The sequence below is a fragment of the Anser anser genome (assembly GCF_964211835.1).
Source record: "Anser anser genome assembly, chromosome: 5".
NCBI classification, from domain to species: Eukaryota; Metazoa; Chordata; class Aves; order Anseriformes; family Anatidae; genus Anser; species Anser anser.
Genome location: NC_139725.1, coordinates 19484741 through 19499435, shown reverse-complemented (window position 1 = coordinate 19499435; position 14695 = coordinate 19484741). Strand labels below are relative to the sequence as shown.

Genomic DNA, 14695 nt, shown 5'->3' with positions numbered 1-14695 from the left:
GAAATTATTGGAGTGAGAGTGGCTCATAACAATAGGGGCCTTGTGCCAGGCACATGACAGAACAGTGAGGGGGCTGTTGGTGACTTTATTGGGGAGGAGGACGGCGATCTGGCAGGTGCTGCCATTGTTAAAGGTCCCCGCTCCTAGACAGTGGTCGCAGATGAGTTCATGTCATTTTGTTCAAGCTCTTTGCGCTGAGTTCAGTGATGTGACACTGGTCAAGTAGCCAATCCAGCCCTTCTGATCTCTTCAACACGGTCCCTTCTGTAACATAACCCCTTATTGCTGAGATATGTCAACATGCTTCTACGCCATATGGCTTCAAGCTAGAGTAACTTTTGTTTTCCCTGAAAAGGACATAATAACTTAATGTTTACTCTGCTAATACAGCCCTGGTACTCACTACTGATCCTGGCATTATTCTGTGGAGATGTCATCCAGAAAACCAATTAAAGTGTATTGATACAAAATAGATCCATTGGTTTAATGCTGAATTTTACAACAACAGAGATTGTTGCTTATGAGCTGAAGGCTCCCACTGACTATACTTAGAAGTGTGTGTTCTCAGGCTTTTTCTTTCTATATGCATAACAATGCAGTCTTCTGGTGGTGGGATTGCAGACCAGCAAACTGGGGTGAAGAAGTCGAAATTTTTTTACACTTGAAATAACAACATGAGTGATGCTAAGTAGAAAAGGTTAAACACATTGAAATAAATGTATTAATGCATTAATTTTACTCATGCTGTCCCTTTTCTGAAAGCACCAGGCCACACCATAATAGCTACATCTGCTTCTGTTGTACATATTGTTTAGTTCTAGTTTTGTTGGCTCAGAGAATAGAAACTGGTCTTTCTGTGGGGAAACAAAGAATTTGTTTTTGTAAATTGCCATTTTTTTCCTGAATAAATCATGACAAACTTGGCAGGTTGGACAGATCAGCCATATGGAATTTGGCAATTTTTAGTCTGCTAAGGATAATTAAACATGGATGTTATGTAGTCTAATGAGATACATGTTTGTGGTACAGGGGAGAAGCAGAGAGAGACAAACTGAAGAGATGGCACTCAGGAAAAAGTACGTCTTTAGACAGAATTGGAACTGGTGACATATAAGAAATCTGAAGCGTTTTCAGAGACACTTAACAGGCTAAGATGGGTAGTTTTCATCCAAACAGTGATTGTACATCCAAAATTGTCAGTTAATTTATAAAATTCCACTTAAAGGGTAGTGTTGTTTTGTTTGTTTGTTTGTTTGTTTGTTTTGTAACCAAACACCATAGAGGACCATTCTTTTACAAGCAGGCTGATGAATTATGAGACAGAACAAAGACTTGGTCACAGTATGTAGAGGAACGCAGACCACATAAAGCCATTTGCACTGCGGATAAATGTTATTATTATTATTAATCTACTTTGACTTTTTGTTGTTGGTACAAACAAAAAATAATGCTATTTGCAATGAAATGGACCTACAAATACATTTTAAGCATTAAAAAATTCTATATGAATTACTGCAATTTCATCAGATATAGAACCATACCTTAAAAATAATGAAGAAAGGTAACTTTGTAGAAAAAAAGAACTATGTAACTTGCTATTGACAAAACTAAATCAACTATTGCAGACCTTTTGAAATATGAACTTTCATAAAACACCAGTGAGAAACCTTTCAAATTTCACTGATTTTGTTGAAACCCTGAGAATTCCAGACTTTGTCCTATATTTGAAATGTTTATTAGTTTTAGGATAAGACTAATGTAAGTCTTAGGATAAACAGGTAGCATGGAAAGGAAGTAGCTTCTGGCTAAAATCTCCAGTCAGTAGGCTAAGAACATAATAGAAAAAGGCATTATGGTTTATAGGAGTGTCTAATATCAGTGTAATGGGAAATGACTCAGGTATGCAACCAATCTAGCCAAATGGTCCACAAACAAACAAGCACTTCCCACCTCATTTCCCCCAAAATAACAAGGAGACAAGGAAAGTGAAAACAAATCTAAATGGATGGGGAGAGGAGGGAGGCATGTAAGGAAGGGTGTGAGGGAATGTGATCTGCTAAAAGAATATCGCAAAGCTCCCCCAATTGCACTATCAGTAATTCTTAGATCAGGGAAAGAGAGTCTCATCTCTGGGTGTGCTACTCCCATTCTGACCTTTAAATGGAGAGTACTTTTCTTATCCGTTTTACAACTAGTAAAAGGAAAGAGATTACTGCCCAGATGTGGGGAGGTTTTCATTAGGTTCAGTAACGCACTCTGACCCTTTGGATGGCAGAGCCAAAAATACAAAAGGAAATGAGGGCACATGCACATACGGTTTGTGAAATTGAGCCAAATACTCCATACTATCCCAGCTGAGTGACAGGAGCTTGTGTGGTCAAAGAATCCTCTCACTCCAAATTGATGCATTTTACAGTCTGACAGAGCCGTGGAATACACATTTATGCTACTATATGCACAAAACAATATTAGCAGAACTTTAAAATGCAAAAACCAAGCTTTCAGGTTTTAAGAAATACTAGGCTTGAGGTTGCCTGTTAAATGTGAATTGTCTCCGCTTGTGTGGATGCAGTAGGATACAGTCTTTAATGGCATGATCACACTGTTTTTCTACAGGTCTTTGCTTAGTTCACTTGACATGATAGACCTGCTCAGGAGTGAGTTTGGACTGAGCACTGAAGACTCAGTATTGCAGCCTGAACAGCTGAAAGGTGAGTAATAAATGAGAGGAAATGCCACTGCAAAAATAGGGCTGTCTGTTCCTTTCTGTATAGGATGCTGAGAAGTGTTTTGTCCTCTGTCTGTCCCACAGAGTTCCTAAGCAATTCTGTACATCTTTTCCGATGGAAAGTGCCTCACCTTCTGAGTGCCCAGCCTTAGAGTTTGGGCTTTTATTTGCAGAGGCACTGGGCATTCAGACTTGCAGTTGGAATCAGGGGATACTTTCCTTGCCACAGGATGAGAGGCTTACCAATGAAAGAGATGATTTTTTTTTTTTCGTACAGATCCTTTCATATGGAGAGTTCAATTAATGTTGTTTGGCCAAGTTTAATTCTGACTTCTCAAAGTTCAGAAATCCTGAAAACTTGATTTTGCTGTCTTGTTAATGCTCTGTGTTTAGAGGTTTCCATAAATTAGTTTGTAATCTCCTACTTTTAAGGAAGCAAAATGTATAATTAAAGCTCCCACCCAAAGATAACCACAGGTTCAGCAGCATGGCTTTAACTTTCAAATGCAGTGCACAGACTGGTCAAGCTGCAGAGATTCTGGTCATAAGAGCAAATTGTAACACGTGACCCCCTCCTGGTTGGAATAGGTTGACAGATATTTGTCAGCAGCAGTGAGCTGTAGGAGAAAAAGCTTATCTCTGGTGGAAACTACATTATAGTCATCTCGGTCTGGTTTCCAGTTTCCATCTTGCAGCTTCTCTTTTGGCCCATATTCTCTAATCTGTTCCAGTCCTGTCAGTTCTCAATTCCTGCTTATCACCCTAGATATGTGTTTTGGTCGAGTCATCTTAGCCTCAGCCCTATGCCCGTAAAATAGCTCGGTCTCAGCATACTTATAACTGTGTCTGGCATGTTAGTTGCAGGTACTGTCTTTCAGCTGAGGCCTGGTCTGGGTTGGTCTATTCTCCAGCTCGATTTGCCAACGATAATCCCCTTCTTCTATCTCAGATTGTCTCAATTGCCTTCTATCTCAGGATCCTCTAAACATTCTCAGTGCTATTTGTAATCTGCATAGTAAATAATAAACATAGTAAACTAAGCTTCATAATAAACAATAGGTGGGACTAGTAGTAAAGGTGTATATTTGGAAACTAATCTTTTCATATTTTTTTGGTGTCCAGAGCAGGATCAGAGATCTCAGAGAGTGGCAGCAGAGGCTTGTTTCACCAGTCCAAATGCTCTGAAGTCATTCCCAGGGCTTGTAAAGCTGTGAGTATTTTGACAGGATTCAGTAATTACCTCTTCTTTTTAAAGTAGGAAACAGTAATAAGGCAGAAGGATGACCATGGTCCACCCTGTTTACTTTAAGGGATTACATTTACAAGAAGAATTTGTTAATTACATTTCCAGAACTTCTCTGAAAATACAAATTACATTCATTAGATGGACTCATTTCTGATTTCCTCTTTGTGGTTCAGTGGACTTGATTATTGTAGGGAAATACCTACTATACAAGGATTATATCACTTATGTACCTATGAAATTATTTCTCTTTTTTTTTTTTTTTTTGTAGTGTAAAGTCCTGATGTGATAACAATTGGTGTATAGTCATATATATATATATATATATAGTTTCTCTGGCTGTAGAGTTTATTGAAAAGGTAATGCCACTTAAATGATGCGTTGCTAAATTTTATCTGGTGTGTTTGACACACAGTAAAAGCAAGATTGGAAAAAAACAAACCTTATTGACTGTTAATACTAACTATTAACTTTAAAGTCTGGCTGTCATATAAATAGTATTAATTCTTTAATTTTTCCAGAGTTCTTCCTAGATGTTTGGAAGAAACAAATGTGTTCTTTCATTGCTCATGCGTAGAGTAGCTCAGTTTCCTGCAGAATTGAGACTGACCTCAGAATTCTCAGCAGGAGAGTTCAGCCTGGATGCAAAAATGAGGCTACTCTCAAGTGTGCAAAGTTTACTCAAGAGGAAGCACTAGCATATAGGTCATTTACTTAAAAATCTTCATTGATAATCCATTCTTAGGTGCATTAGCCTGAATTTTAGCCTCCCCTACCTCTCTAGGACTAAAACCAGAACTTATATACATGACAATATGTGTCCTGTTCAAGAATGCATGTGCAAATACTGTACATATGTGTTTTGGTAGAGTGCATTTCATTCAAAACACTAAGGTTTACTTACCTGAAATTCTTATACAATAAAGTAAACAAAATGAGAACTTTAAAAATGTTTATTTTTTTCTTAAAAATACCCATCCTGGAAATGACACTTCTAAGAAGCTTCTTTTTAGGAACATGGCACAAGAAGCCTGAAAATCACCACAATATAACTTTATGTTACAATAAGAAAAAGTGATCAGAAACAAACATCTAAGCTGTCTACACAGTAGGGTGTAAGACACTTGGGACAGATTCACAGAGGTCTTTATATAGCAAGAAACATCAGGTTTCTTGTCTGATCTGCAAGAATTAACATTGAAGAAGATAAAATTGTATCTTCTTTTTTTGCAATCAAACTTTATTTCTTGTGAATAGATCTCCCAAACCATAAAACCTAATATGATATTTTTGACCTGAAAATGGTAAGCACTAGCATTCTCACTTGTGTTAGTAAAGAACAACTATGGTGTTCTCTAGTAAGGGTCATTCACATCTGATACAATTGCTAATGTGCAAATAGATAGGTAACGTAGGTAGGTAACTATCAGGAGTCATAGATGAAAACAGACAGACCCCAGAGATCTGCTTTCACAAAGCAACCATTGATATCTTGCTGACAACAGAATCAGCTAAGAAAACGAAGGTAGTATGCAGTCACCACTGCTTGCAACATGTGGGCTTTTTTGTTTGTTTGTTTGGTTGGTTGGTTTTTGTTTTGTTTGTTTGTTTGTCTTTCTCCTCAGCAGAGTGAGTAAAACAGTGGCAGACCACTAAGAAATCTTAGTCCTGCTGAGGGTCTGCAGGAAGGCCTGGAGAATGAGGAGCATGAAGTGTTTGTTTTTTTAGAACAGTGGCTCTTTCATCGTGGCAGGCTAACAGGCCTGGGAATACTCTATTCTGCTTCTGCTTGGTACAGAGTACATTTGAAGAGATAATAACAGCAAGCAACGTATCATAGCTTTATGATCACTCATCAGCTTTGGGGAGTCTGTGAAATGAAAGGCCCCCAGACTGGACAAGGTTGAAAGGTTGAGGCTACAACCAGACTTTTTGTTCCTGAGACGGCCAGAGCCATTACTGAACAACAGACAGCTGTGAATAGATGATGGGCATCTTTGCTTTGTTGCTGCTCCCTGGTTTAAGGATACTCTTGTCCTCCTTCTGCCCCTTCTATATTTGACAAGTTTGCTTTCAGCAGATATGACAGGCACTGGTGGGGGTCACTGGCCCAGTTCCACATTTCCACACTTGGCTTGCTCCAAGTTCACTGGCCTGAACTAATGTCTCCAATGGAGGTCGTGCTACTGAACATTATGAGTTTTTATATATTAAACATGCATTAGTGGTTTTACCCTGCTTATCTGACAGCTGTAGAAAAAATAAAGAAAATTCAGTTTGAACATTAAAAAGCAGGGCTTAATTTATGTCCAGTACTTTTGTTCCCCACTTTCTTTTTCATTTGCCAATTGCAAAGCTCAAGGGAGATAATAAAATGGAGGAGCTGCTACTTTATACTTCCATGTCTTTCCAAGTGCCTGTGCCTTGCTGGGTGAGCTAAATCTAAAACTAGGAAAAGAGTTTTCAGATGGAAATTTGATTAAACAATACAATCATCTGTCTCACAATCTGTTTTTTTATAAGGAAAGTATTTTTTTTTTCCAGGGGGAATTTTCTTTCAGAGGGTTTTGTATGAAAAGGCAGACGTCATGAATACTGATGGGAAGGGCTCAGTGTTTTGTTATTTCTGTATAACAAAGACAAAATGCTTTAATAAAATCAGAAAACACAGATGTTACTTTAAGTATATTTTGCATCTTTTACTTTTTTTTTCTTCCCCTTTTTTTTTTTTAAGTTGGGAACAATCCCTCCCTCAGACTGACAATGGCAGCTCATGACAGACAAAATTAGCAGCTGGAAACTTAGCCAAAATTTGGGGCTTTTTAGTATGTTGTTATTGTTTGGGATTTTCTTAGATGGTGAAAGGCATGCTTGAAGGAAGAGGCATGGATGAATTGAAAGTCCTTGTTTCTCAATATAGTTTGACTGGATTTCAGTTTTTATAAACAGTTTAAAATGGGAAAATGCACAGCCCTTTGTTGAGAAATTAGCCTATTGTGTTTTTCTCTTTTTTGTGTTTGTGTGTGAGGACTTTAGAGGGAAGCTCATGTGGTTTGATAATATATACTTTTCATATTGTTTTCAAGATACCACATTTTCATTGGTTTAAAAAAAAAAAAGTTTCTGTATGTCATTGGAAAAGCAACATCTATCAATTTCTGATTCTAGGGAGAAACCTAGAGATACCTGGTCACTCAGACTCTTGACTAAATAGTGGATCAAAGTGAAATAATTTCCTTGCTGTTTGCTCAGTATATTTAGGTGTCATGGTTGTTTTATATTCTGTGAATTTTACAGTAGCAAAGACGTCTACTAGAGCCTTGTCAGGGTGCAGAAGAAATCTGCTGGCGTGGTTAGATTTTGACAGTGTCGTCTTTATTTTCTTTGTGCATAGTGGTTTACACCCTGCCTGTTAAAATGGGCACCAGCAGGGTTGCCTTCAGCATGCCCAGAGCTGGGAGAGGGATCACGGCTGGGGATTATGTCCAAGTCCACCTGGTTGTCCACTGGTCTAAGTTAGTGCAGCCTTTAGGAGCCCTGCTTTCCTCAGGGCCAGATAACTCCAAGGCAGGAAACCTCTTCAGAGTTTACACTTTCTATACTGTATAAATGCTGTGAACACAGTGGAGGAGTAAATCTGCAGGTCATACTTACCTTTCCATGAGACCTAGCATAGATGTATTCAGTGCTAGGCTTGAGTGAAAACATGCAATTGTGTTTTGTCTGCTTTTGGCATATCTTGGACCTCTGTGTTAATGGGGCTGCAATTTACAACAGTAGCTACTCCAGAATGGTCTCTAGATGCTTCACTCTTGAGGTATGTTTTCCTCAAAGAAGGCGAGGCAAAAGATATTTCTGTTCAAGAGGCAATGGATTTAGAGGCAGGATTTTATAGGTTTCCTGTTTTTGTCACAGTTATGTTCTGTCTCCTTATAAACCTGTGGGTTTTATAATGAAACACACTTGCTCAGGATTGCTGAGTGGTCATTCATTTCCTGGCCAGCATATTTGTCTATGGATCTTTTGGTTATGCTGTCTTTTGTTCTTTCAGGGTATAAGCTCTTCAGAGGAAGGATCATAGCTCTGGGTTCATACTACATATAAGAAATTGTGGGGAATACTGGGAAAATCCACCTGCCAACACTGGAAGATAATATTACATTCAAAACAAAATACTAGCATTTGGAGATTTAGCTTCCGTTCTTCAAATCAGCTGTGACTTTAAGCAACTCATTCAGGTAAAAATATCCTTTAAATACATGCCAATGGAAGGGAACACCTTGTAATGATTATAGCTTTATTGCAGGGTGGTGTTGACACCTGCTGAATGCATATAAACATAAAAAGTGAATTAGAAATGATGATGAAATGAGAAGGGATCACAGGGTAGAAGAGAAAATACCGCTGTCCTTGTTCCATTTCAAAGATAAAGCGATGTTATGTTTTTGTGCTAAAATGCTTAGTATGTAAACATTCCTTTTCAAAGAAGACCTGTTTACTGAGATAAAGTAATTCAACAAAAATAACTAGGTTGGATTTCAAAGAACATTCTCTGAAATACTGCCTGATCTCTAGTGTGCAACTGCTGGAGGAACAGGGAGTTGCTGCCCATGGGAGAATATCCCAGGTTTTGTTCTATGAGGAAATTTGCTGCTTCGATGTGGTTCTGTCCTTCCAGATGCCTGTGAATTCCTCCAGGGTACCCTGGAGCAGGACTACTCAGGTATTCTTCACCTCAACTCTTTTAACAAGTCTCCTAATCTCTCCAGGGCCTTTGCATTTCAATTAGTGATTACTTTTTTTTTCTTTTTTTTTTTTTTAACTGGATATGCTTCGTCACAATCACTTTGAGGGTTAGAAAATGTTGTATCCACTGGGTCTACCTATACATATTATATTTGGTAAAGGATCACTTTAATAAGGAAAAATGATTTTGAATTCCATTGACTGGTGACATTTCCTTATTTCAGCACCATTTTCTTTTTAGACTTTATGGAAATTTGTTCCCATACTAATCATGTAGTGTTACTTTGTATGTAAATGTTATGATTGCCTCCCTATATTAGGGATTCTAATGCAGGAGAACATAGTAGATGGGAACTTGCTTTTTCAGGTTATTTTTCCAACTCCCAATATGCAGTAGAGTAGTATTAGAGACCCTGAACCTAACTGAAAATGAGGGAACTAATAAGCTGCTGTATGGCTCATATTCATAGCTTGTGAGCTGAACTTTTGAGGAATGGCCTGTTTTCCTGTGTTTCTGAGAGGATTTGAGGATTTGGAGTACGTTTGTCCAAAAAAAAAAACTAAAAAATAAGGGCGTGATGGAGGGGAGAGAAGGGGGCTCTGGAAATGGAAGATAAGGAAAATATTTTGCCTAGGAAAACATCATGTATGCAGAAAGTATAATACCAGGTACTGTGAGAAACCTGGTACTGATGTTTCTGGCCTTTTTCACAGTTTGTTATAAGGACCATTCCCTATCATTTCCATTTGGAAGCATTACTTCACACTTGCAACTGCACAAGAGCAAATGGAGCAGAAGAGCCTAATTAAAGTTACAGGGACTTCTTTATGACAGAGCAAATGTTGGTTTAATGATACAGTTACAAGTCACAAAGAAATCAGAGCAGACGACCCAAGTTTTATACATTTTTGGCAAAGTAAGTGGGAAACTATGTGCTAAAGTGAGATCAACAGATGGGATGGAGGAAGAGGGGTACAGGAGGGGAAGAAAGCTACACACCCATGTACAAAACCAAAAAAGGCCCCCCAAGCCCTAACCAAACAAATAAAAAGATAAACAAAACAAAGAGATAAACCTTGCAAGAAACAGATTTTTTAAACAAAGTTTGCCAAGTAAGCATTTTTTTTCTTTTTTTGAGGGCAGATGCAAAGTGCCTTTCAGTTCATTTTGGATAGGAATAAGTGAACACATGCTGTGCTTTAATAAATCTTGGTGTAACCCCAAAGGGGAATCTCAGACCTGTGTTGGAGTTTGGTAATAGTTACCAAGCCTTTTTGCATTCTTTCCTCTCTTTGTCTGTGTTGGGAAAATAAATAAATAAACTAGTGATATGCAGAACTTCAATTCCGCCTTCTTACACAAGGACACAAACAGGGCAGGTAGATGGCACTTGTAGCATCTAGACAGTATCTAGTATTTTCAAATCTACTATTAAGACTGTGGGGCTGGGAGTCAGAACTCGACAGTTCAAAATCCTGCTATAACTGACCTTGGACAAAAGTTATTAAGTTAACACTTTCAAAATTCGCTGTCCAGAGAGAATTCTTACCTTATCCTCTTAACTTTTCTTCAGTTCATTCTCAGAGGTTCAGCTCTTAAATTTCCTTCTTAAATTCCTTCTTCAGCTGCTAAGTAATCTAGTTTTCATAAAAGCTAAGACACTGATGTAACCTTTCTGAATCTTTGTTTTCCCTTTTATGAAAAAGGAATAATATAATTCAGTCACACTTTATTTCACTTTTTCTGTATTTGGTCATTATTTTCTTTGCTTTGAAAAAGCATAGTAATGTTTCATATTAAGTTTGCATAATCATGTAGTCCTGTCTCTGGCTTTGCTATCATCTCTTCTCATGCTCCCAGCATTGTGCTGTCTACTGCTTGTTTAGCTGATTTTTTAAGACAGAGATCAGGAGTGAAATCTCATCTCTGTCAAACCCAGTGAAAACAATTCCAGTCTTTAAAAGAATCAGGATTTTATCTCAAATCTTGTTATTTGCCTAGAACGCTTGGATAACTCATAATAATAATTGTTAACATGTACCATGCTCTGATCCCTGCCAAGCATTCTGCATAAAGACTTAATACATTTGGTAAATCTGGAGTTTGCTTAGTATCAGGCCATTACAACTGTATCTAACAAGGACAGAGAGCTCAGGGGAATATTATCCTGACTGCAGATGTGTTGACATTGGTGAGCCTTATGACACATCACACACTTATACAAAGCCCTGAAATTTAGTCATATATACACTTGGCAAATTCCTGCCAGTCCATTTTTCTGGGCTGCCATAACTTTTTTGGAGAAGAGTTTTAGCACACAGAAGAGGTTTAATGTATAAATTTCACTCTGCTTCCAACAGTTGGATTTTGTACAAATCCTGTAATACATGAATCAAAGCTATTGAGAGCACAGACAGTGCAAACAGGGAATGTCTGACACATGAATCTTCCAAGTGCACTACTGTACTTAACAGAAAAGGCTTGCAAAATTCTTGCTATTGTACACGTACTTTTCAGCTTACTGAAGCTGACCTTGCAGGTAACTCTGAGAGCTAAAGAAGTTGCCTTGGTTGAAGGGAGGTTTTTTTCTGAGCTACATGTATGGTTGTCACTTAGCTTTTTCTTAATGCTATTTTTGTATGAGATCATAGTTTACTCTGTTCAAATACCTGTGAAAAATATTCAGACACCTCTTCTTTTGGAGCAACTTAGAACAACCCTATTGATGCCAGTGGTCGCACTTGCTGGATGTGAATGCTTTGGTCTAGATGTAGACGTATAAAAAGCATCTGCTATTCCATGCACTGTGGCACAGACAGGATACACTCCCAAATGGAACATATTTTTCCATGCCCACAATCCTTTGAAAGCTCTGAAATTCATGTCTGGGGAAACTATTTGGTCAATACGCACTGTAAAGTTACCAATGTGAACTTGTGTCACGGGAAGACTGATCTCACAGTCAGCGCAGGTAACTGAACAGCCTTCATTTTGTTACTGTGGATTGAATTGTTCTTGAACCTTTGTTTCCACATGGTATACACAGCACCTAACCATATATGTGATGTCAGGTTTAAAATAAAGTGTTTCCTTGAACCAGGGTAACATTAGGACCTTCGTTAGAACTGAGAGGAAAAATTGCCTCTTGGTTTCTCCCTATTTTGAAGCTGAAACAGTGCGCCTATGATTTGTGGTCTCTGAGTGTGAAGTGATCACACAAATGATGGTTGTGACAGAGGAAGAGTGAGGGTAAGAATAAGCTGAAGGCAGTTTGTGGACTAAAAAAGTCAGATATAATTTTAGGGGCCTAAATTCTTTCCGTTCCTTTCTAGTTTGGAAAGGGGAATAATAACAAATTACATTTTGCAGGATGAAAAATACCTCTAGTACAGTATTGGTACCTACATTAGACCTTGTGTTTCCAAGGTGGCCTTTGCCCCTCATAAATTTCCTATTGCAGTTGGTCACAAAAAAGTTAATTACTAATTTCTAGGCAAAAAATGGATTAATTGACTAGGACTTAAAATATTATTGTTTACTTTATGTAATAGATTCAGTGAAAATGAAATGAAATACTTCCATCTCTGGCCGTGATCTATTTGTGTTAAATGAAAAAACAATTGTATCTATCTATCTGGTCTACTTATAACCTATAATCAATTTTCTGTGTCTGGGCATTAACTGTTAAATGCGGGTAACTTGTTTTGTTTTTATTGAAAGCATTAGTTTTTAGGCTATACTTTAGACATAGTGACATAGAGGTCACATTGGTAACTGGTGGAGTTAAACGCAAATTTGATTTGCAATGATAGAAAAATAGGAGCAGGTACAGTCCATTTGTCATAGCATTTGTTCAATAAGGCAGATTATCAAAATAATGATAAAGCATAAATAGTGTATTTCACCAAATGTGCTGAACAAACAAGGATTAAATGTGACTTTGAACTCTTCCCCATACATTATACTGAACCTCTTGCTTTCACTTCAGGACAGCTCAAACACATGCCTATCAGTTTTCCCTCTGGAATGTGGTGGAAATACTCTACAGAAACCACTCACAAAGGTAGCTCTTGCATCAGTGGGACACTGTGCCTGAGCAAATTTACCAAAGGAGGCTACTTGTGAACTATTGACTCAGTTAGAGCTCCTCCAGATGGTTGCACTGCACTCTGCGGTGAGCTAGGCATCATCTATGTCCTTCCTTCTGCTCCACTGTGTGCACTTGCCTAGGGTTTTGTCTGAACTGCTCTTGTTTTTCCCACATCACACTATTCTTCCTTATCTGTTTCTTTGCTGTCCCTTGCTTGGGTCCTGGTTCTTTGTACACATATTTCCTGGAAATACATTTTCAGATCATAAAAATTCTTCTATATGCCTCTCCCTTTGTATTTATGTGTGTGCATGTTTGTATGCATGTGTAAAAGTCTGGATACCTTTGTGTGATATACAGAGTTTACTAGGATGAAATTAAGGTCTTATATATGTGATACATTATTCACGATGCTCCAAACATTCCAGTTCAATTCCTCAGCTTGTTACTGTGTTCTGTTTTATCGCATGGCATATTTTGAGAACAGCTCTTTGAGAACTGTTTAGTTCAAGAACTTTAAAACTTTTAAAATAAATAAATAGAATAAAAAGTTCTTTTATTCTTCTGTCACTCTACTTGCCAAGCTAGTTGGTCTTTTGCTAACAGCCTGGATCTACAGACTAAAGACCAGCTACAGGAGAAGTTGACTTCAAAGCATTTTGGCTAAGTGTGGCTTCCACTATACAGATGAAGTCAGGTGCTTGTGCTATATGTACAAGGCTAACCAACTAGATGTTTGCTTTTCTATTTTGAAGACAGTCTTCCATTCCATACCTTAAAACTATTACAAACTATTACTGGTCTTGAAATGCATATTCTGTTTTTTTTTGTTTGTTTGTTTGTTTTTTTTTTTTTTTTACTGGTATACCCCTCTTTACAATGAAGTGGAAGGCAATAGATAAAGATTTGTTAAAGGAGGAAAGGAATTTAATCTCTTTCAGCTGTGAATTTAGAAACTGTAGTTCTTCAAGATATGTGGGCCTAGCAAGTGAAGTGTTCAAATAAGCCTGGATTAGTATGTATTAACTCACTTCATATAGAAAAGATGGTAAAACGCTCTAATGAAGTCATATTGACAAAGATCATGCAATCCTATGTGTAAATTTCACTGTCGTGCATGTAGAAATGTATGTATTGTGTGAAAGTAATTGTGGGTATGTTGTGTGTTGATGTGAGTACTTTGATAAATATTTCGACTCTTGAAACATGAAGGCACTTAAATATACAGTTACTACTGACTGAGTCAAATATGTGCTTCTCTTAGTAACAGTATGAAAAATTAGAAACTAATGTATAAAATCTGAGAATGTGGGGGAAGTCAAAGCAGAGTAATTCTTCTTGAAAGGAAATGTTGAGGAGGGGAGATATGGATAGATATGGAATGTGCAAAGTGATGATAAGAAAACATACAATATATACCTTAAGCTGTTGTTGTATCAAAAGAACTTTGCTTTCTTAGGCTCTGGAAGAAAAACTACTGAATAAAATAAATTGGTCTGTGGCCTCTTGAACTTGCTAGAAACAACCTTGCTGTCAAGCGCAACGCTAACTTCAGAGATCTTAGCTGAAAGGTATTGTCACCCTCCCTCCTCTTCTTCTTTTTCTTCTTCTTTTTTTTTTTTTTCTTCTCCCTGTTCTCTTGGGAAACTATTTTGTCTATACTGATTTGTACCCATAAGGAGAAAATGGATGCAGATCCAAAATGTTGCCAGGGATCGGGATAGCTCTGACAGTTCTGACGAGGCTAGCAGCCTCGAGAAAAGTCAACCAAGGCTCTTGGCAGCCAACCTGGTTTGGGGCAGGCAAAATTCTGGTCCATTTCTGGACTGGTGTCTGGAAGCATTCACCCCATGATGGCATAAGTCATATCTAACGGATCAGTTCTGG

The 14695-nt window shown here is 37.9% G+C and overlaps 1 long non-coding RNA gene across 1 annotated transcript in view; it reads left to right on the top strand.

The window, feature by feature from the left end:
• Positions 1–14695, top strand: part of LOC310900458 — a 53046-nt gene that overhangs the window by 38035 nt on the left and 316 nt on the right. Inside the window, exons 9-13 of the long non-coding RNA XR_014585139.1 lie at positions 2617–2711; positions 3851–3938; positions 8023–8209; positions 8547–8694; positions 14268–14379. This is a non-coding gene — a long non-coding RNA (uncharacterized lncRNA). The remainder of the gene's footprint in view (positions 1–2616; positions 2712–3850; positions 3939–8022; positions 8210–8546; positions 8695–14267; positions 14380–14695) is intronic.